The following is a 21,913-nucleotide window of genomic DNA, read 5'->3' on the forward strand; positions in this document are numbered from 1 at the left end:
GTTCATAGTTCAACTATTAACAGGGGCTTCACTTTATGTCCCTACTCTTTGTATTGGGTTGTGTTAATTTTCCCCAAATTCTTGAGAGAAATAAATTAGTTCATAAAATCGCCATGAAAATAGGGTGTATTTAATTTGTGTAAATAATGTAATTTCCTAAAAAAAAAAAAAATTTGATAAGGGTCAACAACTGATTTTTAGTTAATGCAGTGTGTAGCAAATCTAGCCTCTCTTACCACTCTTGGACTTCCTTTCAGTAGATTATAGTTTTCTCAAATGCATTGTTTGTGTCAAAATATTTGATTTTTTTGTGTGTTTTTTTTAACTTTGTGGCTTGTTGTATAATTTTTGCTACTGAGCTGTGTTGATTAATTGGGATTGGTCAGAAAAAAAAAGTTAGCATTGTTTCGGGTAGCATAGTACCTAAATGCAGATACATTTGGAAAATTAATATTTGAACTTCAAAATGGCATTTTCATGAATACTCTTGTATTTAACTCAAAATAATTTTCTCCAAACCTTTGGTTTCTGCAAACTGTGGTTATGTGAATGCTCCCAAGAACAAGACTACACGAGGGATTTTGAGTTTTTCCAGAAATGGTCTTTTAAACATTAGAGAAATGCATATTATATTTACCTAATTTTAATATCAACCAAAATGATGGTGTTTTACATTTTGCTTTTTATAAAAGTACATTTTGAAGTTTTGTGTTAATTGAATCTTAAACCTCTTTTCACAGAGTGCCTTAAAGGGTGCTGGCTGTGGCAAAGGGTCTTCCATTAAATAAATAAGTAAAAGTTAAACAGTAATATCTAGAAATACCATGGATGGAAGGAGTAGTAGCTGAGATATGTACTGTGGGGTGTGTGTTTGTGTACATGCACGTATGGATGCAGCCATAAGAACAGAAATTTAAAGTATTCTGAACCTGGTTGAGAGAGCACCTACTCCTTTTTCAACAGTCCTACAGCAACCTTTATGGCAAACAAGTCAGTCCTGGAGAGCTACTAGGAGCCCACCAAACCAGAGCCCACAAAACCATAGCCAGGTAGTTGTGAAAACTGTTGCTCTAATTAAGGTGACTTTTTCTCAGAAAATGCCAGGGAGGTGTGGGAGGAAAGGAGTAAGAGTGTGTTTTGTTTGGTTTTGCTTTTAAGTAGATTTTAAATTGGTCTTGCTGTCAAACTGGGGAGCTGAGTCTTTTGAGTATGCTTTTCTGCAGTTAGATACCCATATTAAGAAAACTAAGTTAAACTCTTCTGTTAAGAGCTGAATCCAGGAGAGGATATTTTATTATTCAGAAATGCTTTATCAAGGGCCTCCTATACACTTAAAAATGCTAAAATGTTAGTGGTACTCTAACCACTGTATATAGTCATATAGCTATGTGTATATAGCTGTTGGTTTAGAATTTCAATTACACATGAGCACAAAAAAACAATCACTCCAGAAAGTGTCAGACTACAACTGAGCAAAAGGTGAGCTAAATAAAGGAAAATAAAACAATTTAGTTTTATTAAAAACGGGTTCTCAAATGCTTGGGGTAGGCAAGGCAGCTCCTACTGAGTTCTGCAGAGATTAGGAGTGAGTTCACATCCATGTGTGAGTATATCATACATGATTTGGAAGGCATAAAATCAGACCTCAGGACTACTGTCTTTTTCCTCCCCCCCCCCCCCCCCCTTTTTTTTTTTCTTTCTTGACTTCCTCACCAACTGATGATCAAGGGAGTGATATATGATGAAACCATTAACAATAATGACAGGTTCTTCTGGTTTATTCTGATTTAACATATAATGTTCTACTAACTTTTATTGGAAGTCATATTTATCAAATATTTTCAGTGTGGTGTGATGGAAGTGGCTCTCTAAAAGCTGTCAGTAATTCAAAACATCCCATTTGTTGGCATCGGTAACTCAGCAGGAGTTGGAAAGCTTGGAAAAAGAGTTCAGTTTTGACCTCAGGCTCAAGGCTGCTCCTGCACCTTTCCTTTCTTATTTTTCTCTCCTTCTCTTGCTCCTTCTTTTAGGGTGTTGGGTTTTAAGGGTTTTTTGGTTTGGTTTTTTTTTTGTCAACAAAAGGGCAGTAGGGTCAGGATTGTAGAGTCTGAAGAAGATCCAAAATAGTGTTACAGGCATGGGCTGGAATGAAAGCATAATTTAGGAAAAAAAAAATGTTTCAGTTGAAGTTTGAAAGAGTAATAAGTAATAGAAATTATTGTCTTTCCAGTAGTTGAAAACATTCATCAACTTAGTGTCTGTCACTACTTGATCCTACATTCAGACTGTTTCTGATTTTGTTTGTTTGTTTCCGTAATGCTGTTTTTGGAAACCGTGTCATTTTGCTTTAGCAGGATATTATTGCTGATGATTAAAAGGAAGGACCTTCATGTTACATGATCAGCCTATTTAAATTTCATGCAGAACAGCTTTTCTTGGTACTTGGAAAAATATTAAGGCACAGTTATTCCCTCAAATAACACAAATGGTACCATTTTCCACAACTGCTTCCCTTTCTCTGCATAACCAGGAAAAGTCGACGTAAGGCTTAAGCTATTTTTTGTTATTGGTGTACATGTACATATAAAAACATACATTTTTTTCTAATATATTTGTATCTAAGTTCTGAAAAGCCAAGGTTGGACGATTGGCTTTACTCAGCATATTCTTGTTGGAAAGATTATTGTTCTGCTCTGGGTCCTACCAACTGATAAGCGTTTTACACGTACGGCAGTACAATACCTACCTGTCAGTCAGTTAAAGAATCAGGACCGATTTTGCTGTGACCATCCTTGTCCTCATTGTTGTGCGTGTGTGGAGAAATGATTTCTCAAAAGTGAGTTGTATACGTCACCTTGAGGAATTGTGGTCTTCGTGGTATACTTTAGGTTAACAGCTTAAGATTTAAGACCTCCTTTAGCAAGGACTTTTGCACTTGGTCAGTATTTTGGAGGGATTAGATTTGTATAAGGCAAAGTAAGATGTGTAAGGGAGCATGTTGGAAAAGCCACTCTTTCATACCTTTTTTTCCCCTGAGCTAATACATATGTTAGTTAACTAAATATGGTATATGTCATCCACTGTAGACGGTTATTACAGCTTTGTTAGCACTTGCATCATAGTGATCCTGTCTATTTAATCTTATTGTTATACTTCATGGTTGAATAAGACTTATTCCTCACAATGTCTTTTCTAAATTATATCTTCATGCCGTTTTGGCCAAACTACATCTTTATAGCATCTTCTCTCTTAGAATTAGTCTGTTTTAATTTTTTTTAATTAGGGAAAAAAACCAACTGGCTGGAACTGCACACTAAACCTAATGCTTTCTGATAGTCTCCACTCTATTCCCCAGTCAACGAGGATAAATCATCTTTTCCATTTGTTCCCCATCAAACAGCCATAGTAAATCATATCAGAGGTTTGTCTGCCTTAGTATTCTTTCTCTGACAGTGGCTAACAGCTGATTCCTAAAGGAAAGGTATAAGAAACTGTATAAAGTGCTGCTTTACTGCATATACCTTTCAGCTTCTGCAAATCTACTGTTCACTTTCTAAGACTTAAGATACATTTTGTTGTGGTTTAACCCCAGCCAGCAACTAAGCACCACGCAGCCGCTCACTCGCTCCCCGCCACCCAGTGGGATGGGAGAGAAAATCGGGAAAGAAGTAAAACTCATGGGTTGAGATAAGAACGGTTTAATAGAACAGAAAAGAAGAAACTAATAATGATTATGATAACACTAATAAAATGACAACAGCAATAATGAAAGGATTGGAATGTACAAATGATGCACAGTGCAATTGCTCACCACCCACCGACCGACACCCAGCTAGTCCCCGAATGGCAATCCCCCGCCCCCACTTCCCAGTTCCTATACTGGATGGGACGTCCCATGGTATGGAATACCCTGTTGGCCAGTTTGGGTCAGCTGCCCTGGCTGTGTCCTGTGCCAACTTCTTGTGCCCCTCCAGCTTTCTCGCTGGCTGGGCATGAGAAGCTGAAAAATCCTTGACTTTAGACTAAACACTACTTAACAATAACTGAAAACATCAGTGTGTTATCAACATTCTTCACATACTGAACTCAAAACATAGCACCGTACCAGCTACTAGGAAGACAATTAACTCTATCCCAGCTGAAACCAGGACAATCTTATAAGAGAGACTATGTGTTATATGAATCAGTGACCTGTCACCTGTTAATCTATTTTTTGACTCATATTTTTAGTCTCTGTAAGTTTTTTTTTTTTTATGGCAATTAATGCAATATCTTTTCTTGTGTAGAAAACATATCTTCTTGCTGTGTTTAAGCCTTCTGTTTAAAGTCAGTTGGATGAGGTTTTCCATGTCCTTGTATAGTGAGAAAATAGTAACTGCTCCCTTTTCAGCTTCTGTATTAACAATTTTCAAGGTCTCTTTCATGTCTAATATCTCATCTCTAATACCTATTTTCCCAACACTCCCTCTCTGCTAGTGCCTTCTTGTTTGGAGGGCAGGCTAATTGCTCCATACCTCAACTCATCCTTTTTGACTGTCTCTGTACATATTCAAAGTAAATAATGTGATTTTTATGAAAAGGGTAATAGGGCTTGCATGCGCTGTTTAAGTTGCAAGTACACCAGGAGATTATACAGTGGCATAGTGTTTGGAACGGCCCAAAAATCAATAAAAGGAGCATTCACATCACCTGCCCAGTGAGTGATTTGTATGTGGAGAAGCTAGGCTCAGTTTTGTTTTGAAAGCTACAGAGAGGAAATAGATCTCATGATGCGAAGATCGGTTAGTTTGGTAATAGTATCAAAATAAATGGGAAAATGTAGGATAAATGTTAGAAAAAATGTCTTCAGTTCTGTAATGATCTAGAAGTCTCCTTGGAGAAATAATGGAAGCCTTATTTCAGGAGCTGTTTTTTAAAAATGCAGTAACTAGATGATAAAGGAAATCCTGCAGTGGCAGGCTTGAACTAATAAATCTTTTCCATCCTGAATGTGTCTATTCTGTTGTTGGTTTATTTCATACACTTCAGAAGGACTAGCTGGACATGGAGAGCAATATTTTTCATGATGATATACTTAATTAGCAAACATGCAGCGGGCAATTTTTTATCTGTGTGGGAGTACGAGTGAGCTTGAATGTTCTTCTGAATGCTTCCAAGAGGTGACCCCTTAGACCAAAACCAAGCTTTGTGGCTCCAGTTATCAAATAGAAAATTAAATTGGTGAGCCTGAACAGAATGACTTGAAAAGCACAGAATTACATTTTCTGCATGCTGTCTTTTCAAGGTATAGTTCTAAATTTTAGTTGCTGGAATTGAGTAAGTCTGAATTTTAAATTTCCTTTGTAATAGTATATAATAAATTTGTAAGTTTTAACCACAAGTGACTGACACATTTTCTATAACAAAGTCAGAAGAAAAAAGAGAATGTAATCCAACAGTCCTTCCTTATGTATGTAATTTTTAGCTATTAATCAGGTGGATTGAATGGAGAAAAGGGAGTTAGGGGGAGAGGTGAAGTTTACCCACTGTGCCTGGTTATTGCAAAAATGACTTCACAGAATTTCCCCTAACACTAAATTATTCAGTGCTTCAAGTTGTATGGTGAGCATATCCTAAATCATATTTCTCTCTCTGAGTTTATGGAGATATGAAAGGAATGCCATCTGTGGCTGCTAAATCTGAACCAGTGCATACATTGCTTAATTCTTTCGGTAGAATGAATGCTGTACTTGAGATGAAAATATGTAAAACATCATTAATACTAAGGATGAAAAACATTTCTCTAGATTCCTTTTTTCCCCTGTGCTTGAAATAACCATTTTGTCTCTGCATAAGTAAATATACTTTTTAGTTGCTTATATCAGTAGATAAAAGGTAACTTTACATGTAAAGAGAAAAAAGGTACTATGAGGAACTACTCAACTTTGTGCAAGTGAAAACAGACGGAAGGCATATGCGCTTGCTGCAACTGCAAAGACAATAACATTTTCCCTTGGAAATTGCCAAGTGGCTCGGATATGTTGCTTACACTACAAAAGTGTGTGGTTTTAACTCTTAGGCTCTGTATAGGAAAAAGTATGTTTAATAAAATGTAGGAACTGATCATATGAAGACCATATCATATAATAATGGAACTATTAAGAGAGTTTCCTTTTACATTAAATCTTAAAAAGCTAGGGATTCACATTTTTTAAAGCAGAGGTTTGAGGTGTATTTTTTTTCCTTCGGTTTGAAGTATTGTTTTGATTTTAAAAAGCAAGAGACGTGCTTTTTAAAAGGTACTTTTAATCTTTCAAGCTAGTAAACTAAAATGACAGCAGCTATAAATTATGAATCACTTTATTTGTAAAATATTCATTGTTTTTATCCACTTTATATTCTATAAGTAGATAAACAGAGCACACAATGAAGGATTTACCTTTCTGCTTAGAATTTATTTAACTCTTATGAAAGTTATGTCAGAGATATCCAGATGATTTTTCTTAGGAGAAGAATTATGTTGCACTGAATACTTCAGAAAGATCACAGTCAACTTTTTATTAACATTTTCTGACTGCTACAAATTTAGAAAATATTCTCCAATTTGTACATCACGAGCAGTAGATTTAAAATGCAAGTTTTTAAGGCAAAATTTCTTGGGCACAATCTTATGGTCTGTGAGCATGTTTGTCACACGTCCTAAAGAAACAAAAATTAAAAAGAAACATTCTGAAATTACTAGAAAAGACATTTTTTCAATATAACACTATACATATTTTCAAGTTAGAAAAGTGTTGTTTCTTGTAGTTACTTGAGAAGAATCTTTACTAAATTTATTGGAGACTGTGATAGAAATATTTAAACAGAAACATGCTTACAAATACTTCTATTCATTTTTTTAATGTGCAATGATTAGGAATCTAGTTTTAGTGTTCTTTAAAAAAGCTTACTAATACATCTCTCCGAGTTGTTCAGTACTACAGTGTCAACATATGATTAGGTAACTCAGAATTGAATTTTTTGTTTTTGAAACTATTTGGGAAATGGAGAGGTTCACTCAGAGAATGAAATATTTGCAGAAGTGTTAATGACTCACAAAATGCAACTTAATACATTTTTTTGAACTGTATATTTGTTCAATCCAGATACCTTACCAGTTTAGAGGTGGTGCTCGCTATGCCACTTTGTATGTATTTTGGCAATTTCTTCCTTGTCCCCCTCACCTGTTTTTCAAGCAACAAAAAGACACAAGCCCCACCATCCAAACCCCAACAAAACCCCCCAATATCTCCCCTCCTCCCCCTCTACCCCCCCAAAGTAGTGGAATATACTGGGTATTGACCCAGGGTCTCTACAATTTAACAAGTATGTGTGAGACATTTGCTTCCTCTTTTTAACATAGAAATTTTCACCTTAGTTCTCTGACACTTACATGTTCAAAACCACTACTGTTGAACTTTTGTGCAGGATTTTACTGCAAATATCTCATGGATGTCTATCACAGAGAATCCTAAGGGATCTTGCTGGCATTTCCTTAACCTTTTCATTTTAATGACTTCGCTTCTTTGGAGGCTTTCAAAAGATTAAAAACTAAATTAATAGTATCATCCTGAGCATGTTTTGCTTGTACTGTCTTTGGTGACTTTCAATATCAGCTTAGCTCTGAGTTGCACAAAGATCGTATTGTCAGTGTGAATTCATTGAACACACGCTTTTTCCATCGGTTTCTCTGCCACTTGTGTCTGTGTATAGAGCTATTTGCCAATCCCTTATTAGTTCCAGAGTGGAACTTATAAAGGCTAACAGGGGTTTGCATTACAACTGACAGCTGGTACTAGACTTTAATAGAGAGCAATTGTAGTGAGAGCTGTAAGTTTTGATAATGTTCAGCGAAAATGCTCTTAAAGCAAGAACCATCTTGAAAGATGAGTACAAGATGACAAGAATCTTCTATATGTCTGCCGCTCCTCAGTGTGAAGCACAAGATATTGTCAAAACATGCTGTTGGCAGACATCTAAATAACCAGTAATTGATATCAGACTTTATTGAAACACTTAGACTGCAGGAGAACTATCAGAATTGGCTGTTTCCTTGGATCACAAACTAAATAACAAGGGTTGCATTTGTAATGTCTCATTTTCTTTGCATGTGAAATGGCAGCTTTATTCTTGATAGCACAACAGGAATGTAATAACTTGGACTTCACACAATCTTATTAGGGAGAGAAGATGAGAAGTTCATTGCCTAGAATTTGTTTGTAGCTTCAGCTTTAAGTACCTTCCTGCCTCGGATACCCTGACAGTTGGTGTATCTATTGTGCTAAGGCAGAAATAGACCTAAACAATGACAAATCCTTCATAGGTCAAGGATTCACTGTCATGAATCTGTGGGTTCAGTGGTTGTCTACTGTGAGGTTAAAATTTGATGTGATAATTTAGAACAGCTGCTCTTTGACAGAAAGATTCACTTTCAACAAGGGAAGAAAAAGCCATATGGTAAAAGCTGACACTGTGCCAAGCCTGAATAACTGCAGAAGTGATACAGGACAGTTCTCTTCAATGGCATGCTTGAAGTAATGCATTTTTATTTGCCATTGGTATTTCCAATCTGTATGCTTTTTTGAGTTGTACCTTATCCCATGATACTTCTTTTGCAGTTATTTTTTAAATAATGTTTTTTTATTAACAATGGTGATTAAGTGACAGAAAAGAGTTGTGGGCTTTAAAAATACACAGTTTGTTCATAACCCTATCCAGGCCACTCTTTGTGCTGTAAAAACATACCAAGGTTTCATAGAACGATTGCTTCAAAATTTTCAACCAAAATGATGTGCATTGTTAAGAGGGGTTGTCTAATACCCGAGTTCATATGCTTTTAGCAGAATATTTAAGGATTCACTTAAGTCACACTGCCTTTACAATTCTAGTAAATTGAGCGTGTGAATAGCATGAAGTCTAATGAAAGTAGTCATTTACTGTGCTCAGCCTGGGTGGTAGTGGTCAGCTTATGTGTAGGAGTAAGGTGGTCATCAGGAGTTCAAAATCCTAGGAAGAATTCATTTGTCCTCCAATTTGGAGGAACCATTTTTCACAACAATTAGTTCTAGGTAAAAAATACATAGACTCTCTTCCCTTCGATTTGGCAGAGATTTTTAATGGAAGGAGAATAACAGAATAACTTACTTAGAAGTACCCAGCTCTTAGCTCTAAAAAACGCCACTAAACAAGTGACCAAAGCCACTCCAGCAACAGCATACTTACCTCTAAGAATGCATCTGGTTTTGTTCCCCCCCCTATATAATGAGAATGGGGCACAAAATTGTTGTTTAAGGAAGAAAAAAAATTGTCTGTCATTCTGTTAGGAAAAAAAGAGAACATCTCTACGGTGATTTATTATAAAGCAGTAAAATATGTTGAAATGGTCATCTGTTACCCAGCTGAAGTAAGAAGACATAAAGTTTGGCAAACATATTAAAGTCAAACATATTCTTTGATGTTTTGCAACCTTATACAGAGTTCACTCATACAGGATTTGACCTAACCTGAACAGTCCCTTAATCTCTGTAAGAGTTAATTCTAAGATTTAGGTATGCACATATAGAATTGTTTTATTTATAAATGTATTCTGAAGCATTTTTTTTGATGTCGCATTAATAGTAGGAGGCTGTAGGATACAGTAAATAAGAATTGCTCCCTTGCTTTCATAATTAGTGGCATAATGTAGTCATTATTATTATACAAAGAAATACAAGCAAATTATCCAATAGTATGTAGTTCCAGTTTAACAGGGATGTTTCCGGCTGCTGTAATGTCCTTCTTTAGATTACAAACCAGCTTGAATTCTCTGAAGGTCTAACAGGATTAGATGTATTTTGGTAATGCAGTCCTAATACTGAGATGACAGGTAGGGGCAGCTATTTTAACAAGCTGCTCTTCAAATCTGTTCTAGGAATTTCCAGGTTTTGCTCCCAAAAGAATAATATGGAAAACTGAAGCAGGGCTGAGGGATTGTGACTTGAAGTGAAGTCAAGGTGAATTAACCATGAACATGAGATCACTGTTCCAGCTGTAAAACTGGTGTTCATCCTGAAAAAAAAATAATGGGAGTTGGGTAGGAAGCAGGGCGTGTTAGCAGAAGAAGAAGTTGTTCAGAAATCTCAGTTAACCACAGCTAGTGAACCTTCTGTTTCATAAATTAATAGACCATTCATTAAGCTGCCATTTTTAGACAGTGTACAATGTCTCTGACTTCTTTGACTGTGAAGATGTGGTGTCCAGAGCTTTCACCTCAAGGCCGTACAAATATGTATTTGTTAACACAGAGGATGGAATTCGAAAGACATATAATTGCTCTTGTGTGTGACATTTAATAAGCAATGATGGTCTTGTTTCTCACACTGTGTGAGGGGATGAACTGGCAGTGAAATTAGCAGTAAAAGGGGGATCAGCTTCTATGTCTTTCTGTACCCACACTAACCACAGCAGATGGTGGAAGAAAGCAAGCTAAAGACTTTTTTTTAAAAGGGTCAGAACAAGAAAGAACAGGAGGAGAGAGAAGAATGGAGGGAAAAATGTACCATGGTAAGTAAAATACACCTATGCAATTGTTTCACTGAAACCTAAATGCTGCAGTGAGTATTCTTTAAAAAAAAAAAAAAAAAAAAAAAAAAAAAAAACCAAGTTAAAAAGTAAGAGGCTCTTATGAGAAAGGGAAGGATATTGATCTGAGTTCAGACAGGAGTATGATTTAATGGTGTCTTTAAAGGAAGATGGGTATCTCTGTGCAAGTTTGCTCTGTGCCTAACTGCTAAAAGGTATTCAAGTTTCAGGGGGAAAAAACATGGTGACTGTTTGAAGTCTGTGTTTGGGTATGTGGTAGGTCTTGCATGGAACTGGTCTGCAAATAATGCTAATAAAAGTGTAATAATGAGTGTGTTACACTGAGAGATTTAGAGCTGATCTGAACTACAGTAAATGGGGACACATCTCCTGTGTTTCAGTGAGCGCTGTTGAAATGAAGTTGCAGTCTAGAAAAAAACTGTTGTTTTCTCAAGAGCCTTCCCCTCAGAGGAAGGCGGTGTGTAAATGGTCTCTCTGATTCTCTTCTGGCCAGTATTTCAAGAATGTTTCCTTGATGTTTCTTTACATCACTGAATTTTCAAGAGCTCTGAGTATGTACCTAGCAGTGTCTCAGAAATGATGGAAGCAGACTTCAGAGTCGAAGGGCTGCATCTTGTCCTGAACTCAGTGGACTGTATTTTTTCCTGGTGCAGCAATTCAAAGAGCCTGCCTGGTGGACTTAGCCCTGCTCTGCGGAGTACTTAGAGGGACGTGAGATAAAGCGCTTGCCAGGGGTCACGTGTACGTATAGTTTCCCTTTGTAAGCATGGTTCAGAGGTGCAGTTTGTCATCCGCATCCTCTGGGAGCCGCTCCTTCGTGCCGTGTTGTAGGCAAAGAGTGCTGCGGCCTGGGAGGAGGTGTGTGTGGCGCGGGGCTGTGGCAGGGCAAGTCCTGCGTCCTCCCGGTCTCTGCCCTCTCTAGCCACCGGCTTACAGCAAGAGGAGGGTTTGAGGTGATGAATCCCTCAGAGGGCTGGAGGAAGAGGGTAGCAAAGGTTTTTGGGCTGAGTAGGAGTTAATCCTCGTTTGCCCCCACACTGCAGCCATGCTACTGATCCATTCTAGTCCACAGCGAATCTGAAATGTGATTGTAATACGGATCGCATTAGTTCTCAGTCGGTTGGATTTCTAGTTTGACTTCTGATTCGCATCTGCAGCATGATAACAACCTAACCTTTTAATTCTTAATCTGTTCCCTGAACAAGTAGACTCCGCTGTTCCGCCCAGAAGTTAAATATTAGTCTTTTAATTGAAAAACACACAAACCCCCCAAATCCTGTGGTAAAAGCAGGTGTTCAGTCACAAGTCTGTTTAGTATAGAGCTTATTTAAACATGGATTAAGGGCTTCTTTGGAATTGAGTACACTGTTTTTCTGTGCAATAATTACTTTCCAGGGCCAGTGTGTTTAAATTAGTGCCTTAAAACCCAGGCATACCATCTATCCCAAATTCTCTTATAATTAGGGATTATCCCATCTGTTGGGAAGCTTCCTTGTCTATCTTGCAATCATAGCAGTCAAGCTGTTACCTCACACTTGCATGTTAGCATCAGATCCCCCAATGTGCATCCATAAATTGCACATCCACCAGGTTGAAACAATCATCCGATCTACAGGTGTTTTCTTCTTTTGGTATGGCAGGAAATATTCTAATATATTACTCATGAAAGCGGTATATTCTGTTGCATTCATGAGTACATATGTGGTGGTGTAAGTAGTTTCTCTCTACCAAAGAAAAAAGTCCCAGGTTATAATTCGCTCAGAAAGATAGCAGAATAAAAAGCATACTGGTTCAGTGATTTTTCATAAATTATTGTCTGTTTGTAGTCTATATTATTTTCCTACCATGCTTTAAAATTTCCGCTATTTGGAAGGACTTTTTTCCACTGTAATGTAGTAATTTGACTTTTGAGTTGTTGCATCTTTCATTTTCCTCTGAAGCATTGGATTGGCCACCGCTAGCAATCAGATGTAGCTTGAGGATACTGATGCTCCTCCAAGTTGACTTTTCTTGGGCACCGTGGATACCATGTTCTGCTTCTGCCTTCTACATTAATCTTTTTGCTAGGTTTGAGGGCAGGAAGGGGATTTTTTCCCTGGACCAATTTGGTCAAGTCTATCAGATTCCACAACCCCTCTGCCCAAACACATGTGAATTATGCATTCATTGTACTGTGGGATATGTCTGATTTTTTGTAGGATTATCTGGGAGACTCTGAAAAAAAGTCTTTGCTATTGCTGTGAGCTAGGACTTTGGAAATGCTCTCGACATCTTAGAGATGAGGTGTTTTGATATGGTTGTGGCTTTTGGTCTTTTATTACAGATTGTAAATCTGATTTGGGGCATTGCAACTTGTTTTGTGGTGCTTGATGATGTGTTTTGTTGACTTTTTGTGGACTGCTTCCATGAGTTGAAAATCTGGCTGTATCCAAAGGTTGATTTGAAAACAAACCAAAGAATAAATACAATGTTGCATGCTGTCTCTGCAACCAATTTAGAAACACTATTTTTGGATAACAGTCATGTCCTGCAGTAATCTGAGGAGTTTTCTGTTTAAAGAAAATATATTATTCTTTCCTTCCTGTAGTAATTATGAAGAAGTTTGGAGTCAGACAAACTTGTCTGTTGCATACTGGAGACTCTTGGATGTAAGTGGAATCGTTCATGCCGGGTCCCATTAGGAGTTTCCTTTATGTCAAGTTGAAAACATGAAGAGGTTTGACGATTGCGATTTTGTATAGAGATTGGAAAAAAAAACTATTGATAGAGGTATAAAACATTTTTTAGCATCCCATCGAAGAGTCATCAAGAGCACGCTTGCAAGGCTGCCATAACTTCTAATAAAATGTTTCCTAAAAAATTAAGACTTTTTCATTCTGGAGGAGTTCAAGTGAAGAGAGAGTAGTAAAAATGACCAATGGCTCTGTGGCTACTTTTCCCTGAGGAGCGGGGACATGTGTGGAGAAGGCAGGAGGGGTTGCGGTGCATGCAGCATGCCTCACCTTCTGCATCAGCAGCTATTCATAACATCAAAGCGTTCATCTTTTCTTTGTTGTTGTTGACATAACTTTTTACTTCACCTTCTCGTGCTGTGAGGGACCTGCAGACCTTTGCACAGGCGAGTGTTTTTTATCCTTGTCCACTGTGTTCCTGTCTTGGTAAGAGAGAGCGGGTGGGTAGAGAAGGCCAGCTTTCCCATCTCACATAGCTGGCAGGCTGTTTGGCTGAGGATTGATGCTCGTTGCTGGCTCTCAGTAGGAGTCGGTGGAACCCGTGACAGAGACAGATGATGGCATGCTGGAGTCTGTCAGCTGAAAACGGCAGTGGCCTGAATGAGGAGGAATGCTTTCCTCATCAGCAAAGCTTGCTTTCACCTTCTCTAAAGGTGGTTGCTTGTGCTGTCTCTGAAATCAGTTGCAAAGTTCCCATTGATCTGATGGGAACAAGCCAAGCATTTCAAACAACAAGAAATTCTTGGACAGGTGAGAACATGTAGCTTTTTGATTCCTCTTAAATAGCAACACATCGCTCTACAGTTAGGGAAAGCAGTACAATAAATCAGGGAATAAATTTCTTTTTGTATTTGTGAAACACCTTACAAATCAGATTATGAAATTTGCAAAATTAGGAATGAATCAATTGTTTAGCTAATTTACCCGGTGAAGGTCTTTAGCTCTGTCAGTCATTCAAAACCATTTTGGATTATATTGTAATTCAAAATACAAGACAGTTGGTGTGCTAATAATATTAGTCAGGTGGTATTCTTTTAGATCCCAGTTGGCTAGCCTCTATAACTAACATCAACATGAACTTGTAAACATTTTCAATGAAGTATGTAACATTTGTGTGATACTAATTTAAGTGCATGTTATCCAGTTAGAAAACCAAAGCAATTGGCCGTGTGATTTTACTAATAGATGGAGTCCAACTTTCAAGTGATCAATTTAATAAACAAACATGTAGTTAAAGAGATTTTTTTAGCAAGACACTAAAAATAGTGTCTTACAAAAACCAAAAAAGCAGCAGCTGACCTTCCCCAGCACAAATACTTGCAATAATTATTTGTATTTGTAGATGTAATTTGGTCCAGCTGAAACTTAGGTTAGAATGTAGATAGCTATGTACACACTGGTGTTTTTACAACTCTCATTATTCAGGGTCCAGTTCTGCCAGCTTTGTGTGTCCTGGGTAATTGCAGAGAAACTTAATGGAACGTTTGTACATCAAGGCTTTTTAAAAAATAAATATTTGTTATCAGTTACAAAAAATATCACCAGCTGCCCACACATGTCTTGTTACAGAAGAATTACGATAACCTGAGGGCTTTGTTTTTATTGCTTTTGGGTTTGTATTTTACAGAGTCCTTGTGATCACAGTTTCACTATACCTATGTGCATGAAAAATGCTTCAATTAGCAATATATTGAAATGGTTTGCAACTGTCATGCTCCTTCCCTATAATTTAGAAATTTGCATAAATTACTACATTCACAGGACTGAACTTCCAGCATGCCTGAGGGCTTTGGGTCTGGTCTTCTGGTTCAAATGAGTCCTTTAAATGCCTTAAAAGAAAAACTGTCCTTTCCCCCCTCTTTTTGTCTCGATACATATTTTCTCTCTGTCATACCTATACATATCTCTCTGTACAGATATGTGTAAATACATAGATACAGCCCACAAAGAGAACTGAACGTCTGGCCTTTACTTGCTTTGCACGTCTTGAGAGAGTAATTTATAAAATACAGGACAGGGAGATTTATTTGAAAACATATGGAAACCGTGGGGGGGAAGCCTGAAGAGGCTACCCGTCCCAGCATGGGACACTCCATCTTAACCTGGACAGAAGCTGCTGGATCAGGCTCCATGACCCCATGCTGGGGCTGGCAGCCTGCAGGAACTAAGCTCAGTGACCAGGGGACGTATTTGGCTCGCAGGCCACTGCTGCCACATAATATATTGCCCTGTCGGTAATACCAAGTAAGAAAACTTGCGATAGAGGGATTTCACCTAATGCAAGGTACGTTAAAAAGCAACTAATAAGTGTTACACATTTCATCTAAAAACACATAGTGCTAACACAACAAGAAATTGGTTTTACTTGTATTTGACTGAATTGATGAAGAGAGGCAAACTTTGGCATAAATAATAATTAACGCTTTTAAATGTGGGAGGTCTGTTTTAAAACTCTATCTTAAAGACTTAGCTACCAAGGCGTATGCAGTGAAAAGAATCAAAACTTGGTGTGGAAATTAAGTATTAGTGTTATTTAAACCTCCTAGCAGCTCTAGCATCTGTAGCCAAGAAAATGTTTGTTTGCTGGGCTTAATTGGAACTGTGACTCGGTTATTTTTTTTTTAACAGCTGTTTTAGTCTGGTTTACCCTGAGGAAAGCTCATAATTCATTATAGAACACTGCTTACAAATAATTTTTCAAATAATGCAGTAAATTATTACAATCTGAATGGGTGGCTTTTGTTAATACTTCATAGTTCATATCTTCTCAGCTTTGTTTGCAAATGTCACGTGTTTGTTAGGAGAGCTTTTTAAGTTGCAGTCTCTTGCTCTCTTTTTTTAAATTCTGAAATATGAGTGATTACCCTCAGATGCCAGTTCCTGGTAGATTTATTGAGCTGAGGTGCTGGCCCTGCAGTTTCCACCCCTTCCAGTGCTTCTAGTGGTGCTTCTGAGATGGCAGCAGGCACAAAGCTGCCCCACCACCCTCCGGGGAGGTGGGTTGATAGCTCACCCATACTGCATGGTTTTTCTTGACTGTTGATACGACCTTTTCTTGTCACCTGGATTTGAATGATGCTCAGGAACTGGCTTGTTGCAGCTCATGCTCTTCACTTAGGAAAATCATTACTTCTAGCTTTTCTGGTAAATACAGCCCCAGGGGCTTTTCTAGGGGGAGATGACTCTCCAAGAATAGTGCTAATTATTACTCTCTGACCTCCTCCAACACGAGCTATTCCTGTTTAAAGCGTGTTTAAAAAGATTACCGTAGCGCAACTTCTGTCAGTGTTCAGAGAGCAGGTCCTTCCTGGTATAGAAACAGTCTCGGCTGTTTTTCAGACCTGCTTGCAGTTTGCCTGCTCTGGAGTTCACAGGTGCACACTAGAGAAGTCACTTCCCAGTTTTGGGACCTCTTTTGATGTGCTACCCTCCGGAGCGGGCCTTGCCTCAGTCCCAGGCACACTGGAGCTCTGTGCTGGGGAGAGGGTCGAGGTCTGTGACGATACCAGTGTGACCCACCTGTCGCGAAATGGAGTGGTTTGGACCGCTTAAAGAAATGTACCATCACACCACCGAAGGGGCAGGGAGCAATCACGCCATACAGGTGCTGCTAAAGCAAAAACATCTCTAAGCTGAAAGGACTTGAGGTACGTGGCCACTCGAAGAGGAGCGGGCATACTATGCCCCAGAAGGGTCGAGAGAGGCTACATCCCTGTAAGGGCTCAAGTTACTATATACTTCTTTTCTTTCTCTTTTTGGTAAAATTGGCCTTCTGTATAAGGGCCACAAAATTTGGTGGTTGTAGAAAATGTTTTTTTTTAGTGAAGGTGGGCTAAAGTAACAACTTGATGTTATGGAAATACTTTAACTCTGTTAAATGAGAGATTTCCTGCTTCCCCTGCATCTCATTGAATAGTGTCTCATTCATATTTCATTGTGCTGATGATTATATTTGCAAAAAGTGTCCTTGTTTAATGATCAATCAGGGATTTAATTCATTAATCTGAAAGCACTCTGCAGCATAATAAAATATCATCTACAGTTTACTAATAGAGTATTAAAATAGGAAAAGGTGCAGTTGCTTGGTCACATAAATCTGTCGCCCAGTGAGAAACAGTACCCAGGTTTCTTGAGTCTCATCTCTCTGCTTGCTTCTTGAACCGTGGCCACCTCATCACTGTTTGAAAATGATAAATGCCTCCCATTTATAAGTGCACATGCATGTTCTGGTAATACAGTAAACAATGAAGCCTTTCAGTATTAAGTGAAAGTATTCACAAGAGGCCAAGCCTGTGGTCCTTACGCAGACAAAGCTCTTGTGGGCTTGAGTCAGAATTTTGCTTTGAACGATTACTAGACCAAGCTCAAAATGTGTGTTTAAACCTTCTCGGGGGAGGAAAGCATCTAGCATGAAACAAATCAGAAGTGAGATTTTTTTTTTTTTTTTCCCTGTGAAATGAAAGCGAATAAATGTAGTATCGCTATGGATGAGATCATATGAGAAAGCCCGTTGCAACAGAAGTGAGCTGATTTTTGCTGTTCCTAAAATGGCTTTCCTTGAGGTCAGTTAATATATTTAACTTTCATAGTTCATCTGCCTGGTGACTTACAGAAGAGGTGTTGCTTTCATTTGCTCAGAAAATTATGTATGAATATAACGGGTGCTATTCTACAAAATAAGAAGTTTAGTGAAGGGTCTCGCATTTTGTGTTTTTGCAGACTTGTTAATTTAACTTTGGTTTTGAAGGTTAAGTTTCAAATCAAAGGTATTACTTCTAAAAGGTCTTTTCCAATCTAAATGATTCTATCATACTATGACTAATTCAGCTACTATGCTCTCCAGGTGGCTAAACTTTAAACATACAGAGATGAAAAAATTTATTGTGAACAGTTGTTTTAAAAAACAACAACCGTCCAAAAAGGCCAGGCTTTAGCAGCAAAGCATTCTGGAGGTGAAGGTACCTTAGAGTACTTTGGTAATACAAAATATAAGAATAACTATTTTCATCTCCCCTCCTCCCTCACATAAGTGGACATGTATATTCTGAAATGAAATAATCTCTTCCTCTCATCCTAATGGCAGGTTCATAGCTGCTTGTAAGAAACCACAGTGTTTACATTTCTGTGTTTTCCTTTGACAATATAGTCTGGCTTTCATTCCTGCAGTCATTGTCTTTAACCTTTCTATGTTTATCTTCAGCTACTTTGTACAAAGAAAAATCAGTCATTCAAGAGGGAATGGAATCAAATAAAATAAAGTTGAACATAAAATTTAGGCTATGTAACACAAAGTACTTACAAAGACAATATTGAAAAAGGTTAATTTTTTTGTTTTTGCTGTTGTTTTTGTTTTTGTTACTTCTTATCATAGTGAATTTGCTGAGGAATTGCCAAGTAGCTAAATGTAAGTGTTCAGTGGTGGGCTGTGGTGCTTAAATGGGTCCCAGCTCACTGATCTTTTGTAATCTTGCTCATCCCAGGAGCTTGTTGGCAGCAGTAAGGGTTCTTTAAGTGTCTAAATTTGTTGTATGTATGCATTTCAGAGCAGAGCTTTTTAGCAGTTACCTATCTTGAGCATTTGTGCCCATATTTACATGCATGTAGCATACACGTACGTAATTGGCATGGCTATGAAATGCACTTGCATGCATTTGCACTGGGCTGTTTATAATGGTGGCAGAGCACAATAATTTTATCGAAATATCATATGCAGCCATGAGCAGTCTTTCAATTCTCTCCTTTCCTATCCATACAGAAAGATTGTGCCTCATGCGTATACTGTCATAACAGCTCAATGTTTTTTTCCAGCTGACAGTGTAGGGCTACTGTATGTGTAGAATAAGAAACAGGTTAGAATATCAGAATCTGTGATTTAAATACACTCAGAAAATGAGTATTTTTGAAATACCAGATGGTAAGCTTCCAATAACCCTATTTTTTAGGATTACATTCTTGGATTTGTATGCTTAAGCATAGATTGTTCGTTTACTTTCTCACAGTCACCCAAATATGTATGCACATGCACACATCTTGTCAGTTTTGAGAAGGGATTTCAATCTTAATGTAACAGTATTTTTGAGCAGAAAATTGTTTGGTGAAGGATTTTCCAATCAGCTATAATCTTATATGTCTGAGTAGCTTTGAAGTCATTTTGGTTTTGGAAAAGAAATACATTTCCTGCTTCAGATATCGAATCCTCCTACTGAAACCATCTCTGTCCAAAGATGAAAGGAAGCAAAATTCAATCAAAATTCCCTATTCTTAATAGTATCATAGTTTTAAATTGATATAATTGGTACCATTAGTAAAAGTGTAATTGATTTTTAAATTTAAAATTAAATACTAATGCCAACAAAGCTTGATGTAAGCGTTTTATTTCCTGGGAAAGAGAAAATTGCCACGTTTCCATTGAATTTTCTGTTTCTATGCTAGGAGGACCAGAGTTAAGGTTGTAATCCTGCCACATTACTTTATATATATATATACACACACATATATATATAAATATATATAAAAGTCAGATCCTTTCCAAGTATACCTGCTAAAGTGCTGGACAGCCATATAGTGACCTTGATTTTAGAAGTTTTCTCATTTTGATATTTTCAGGCTCTGGCAGTTTAGATTCTCAGTAATGAATACTCTTAGTTTCACAGGTGACATGATACAGAAAATAGTCACAAAAAACATTTTACAGTCCTCCAAATTCTTGCACTACCAACTAGTGTAAATGATGCATAATATGTTAGGGTGTGGAGCAGTGGTTTTACCCTCACATTTCTAGAAGATATCTGTAGTTATTTCCTTACTTTAACCTGTTCTATCATTGTCTTATTGCACTTTAACTTATGGGACTGCTTGCCATGAGACACTGTGGATGCTGAAAGCGTACATGGATTCAAAAAGTGACTGTATAAAAAATGATGGAAGAAAAATCTGCCAAAGGTTATTAAATACAAAGGCACCTTCTTTGGCTCAGGAAGTCCCTTTACCACAAATAGATGGAGTCTAGGAAAATATTCTGAGGAAGCATCAAACCATTTGTTTTGTTGCTATACTCCTGTCAGGCATAGGCAGTGAGAGAGATGGTCTCCAGTAAGGGTAGACGTCTCTGGATGTCTGGTCTTACTTGGTAGACTACTTCTTGTAGTAATTCTTAACATTTGTAAGGATATTGGCTATGAAATTTTATCCTTAAGAAACAAAGTAACCTTATTTGCACCACACTGGCATTCAAAGTAAGTAGGTGTGAATGCAAAATGCATGTTGAGTAGGGAAAGAAAGGAGTAGTATAGGAGGTCTCTAGGCTTAGTCCCATTTGGTCTGTTTGTCTATAATTAACTGATATTTTACATGTAAACTGAATGCATCATATTCAGTGCCATATTTCTTATGCTATCACTTAGTGGTGCCCAATATATGAATATTAAAAGAGTAATATTTGGACCAACTCAGGTTTATGCTCTGAGTTTATGAAAGGAGTTCCTCTTCCATTTACTCCAGTGGGGTCTAACCAAGGTTTGAATTCATACTTCCAACACAATAGATCTGAACGTCAAAAACTAGAAAGCAAGCAACAACCCCCCTTGCCCCCAGTTTTATTGATGAGAGGAGGTGGTGTATCTTGCATGAGATTTAATTCTGATGGAACTGAAACATGCTCCTTTTGTAGAGATGTATTTGATAAATAATTGCTTCATGTTAACAAAGCACCAGAAGGCAGGAAGGAGGATATCAAGTGAATCTTTATCAAACCTGTCAGTATCTCGAAGTAAGATTATTTCCTTTTCCCTGGAGCTGTGGCAGAGAAGTCTGAGGACAGTGGGAGAAACATCTATGAAGAGCCTAAATATTACTTTCATAGATACAGCGATGTTAATATTTTATATTATTTTTCATTATTTTTATTGTGTAAAAGGAGTCTTACTCCTTCATTTGAAAAAAAGGTTAAAAAAAAAAAAAAAAAAAAAAAAAAAAAAAGATTTTCCAGATGATTAAATCATTCAACAGACTGGAATACCAGACCCAGGCTTACAGAGCTCAGAACTGATATAATATTTGTTCCTTTTGTGCCCTTTCTGGAACAGCATAATTAATCGAGGCAATATTTTCTAATAATTTCTGTGAAAAGTAATTTGCTTCCTTCTTGTCTCTCAAGTGACAGATTGCTGAAGTTGAACCTGTGATCAGGCGCCTCTTCAACAGGCAGTTTCGTATTTCAGTGAATGTTTCCCTGGCCTGCTTGGCTTGATTTATAATAGCTGAGGTTAGTGTGAAATTAAAAATTAATTAATTTCAATGAATTTGTAATCAAGCGGACTGGCCTGAGCTGTGGAGGTGCTAATAGGTCTCCTGCCTGTTCCCCTCCAGCCAGCTGATCCCTCAGAGTGCAGAGCAGCTGCCCAGGCAATACTGACCTCTGCACACAGGCAGAGGATCAGGGGTCCGCCTGCCAGCCCCACTGCGGCCGGGCTTCCTCCTGACGCTTCAGGTTAAGGGAGAAAGTGTAACAGCTTGTTAAAATAACGCGTCAGTAGGACAGTCACGAGGGAAGCCTCTGTGAGTAGTCATTGGTGTTAATCTTC

At 37.8% G+C, this 21,913-nt stretch overlaps 1 protein-coding gene across 3 annotated transcripts in view; it reads left to right on the top strand.

Annotated features, from left to right (window-relative positions):
- EPHA3 (EPH receptor A3) overlaps nt 1-21,913 on the top strand; it is a 234,614-nt gene that overhangs the window by 77,838 nt on the left and 134,863 nt on the right. The gene's annotated exons all lie outside the window — the stretch shown is intronic.

Source organism: Aquila chrysaetos, chromosome 7 (assembly GCF_900496995.4).
Source record: "Aquila chrysaetos chrysaetos chromosome 7, bAquChr1.4, whole genome shotgun sequence".
Lineage (NCBI taxonomy): Eukaryota > Metazoa > Chordata > Aves > Accipitriformes > Accipitridae > Aquila > Aquila chrysaetos.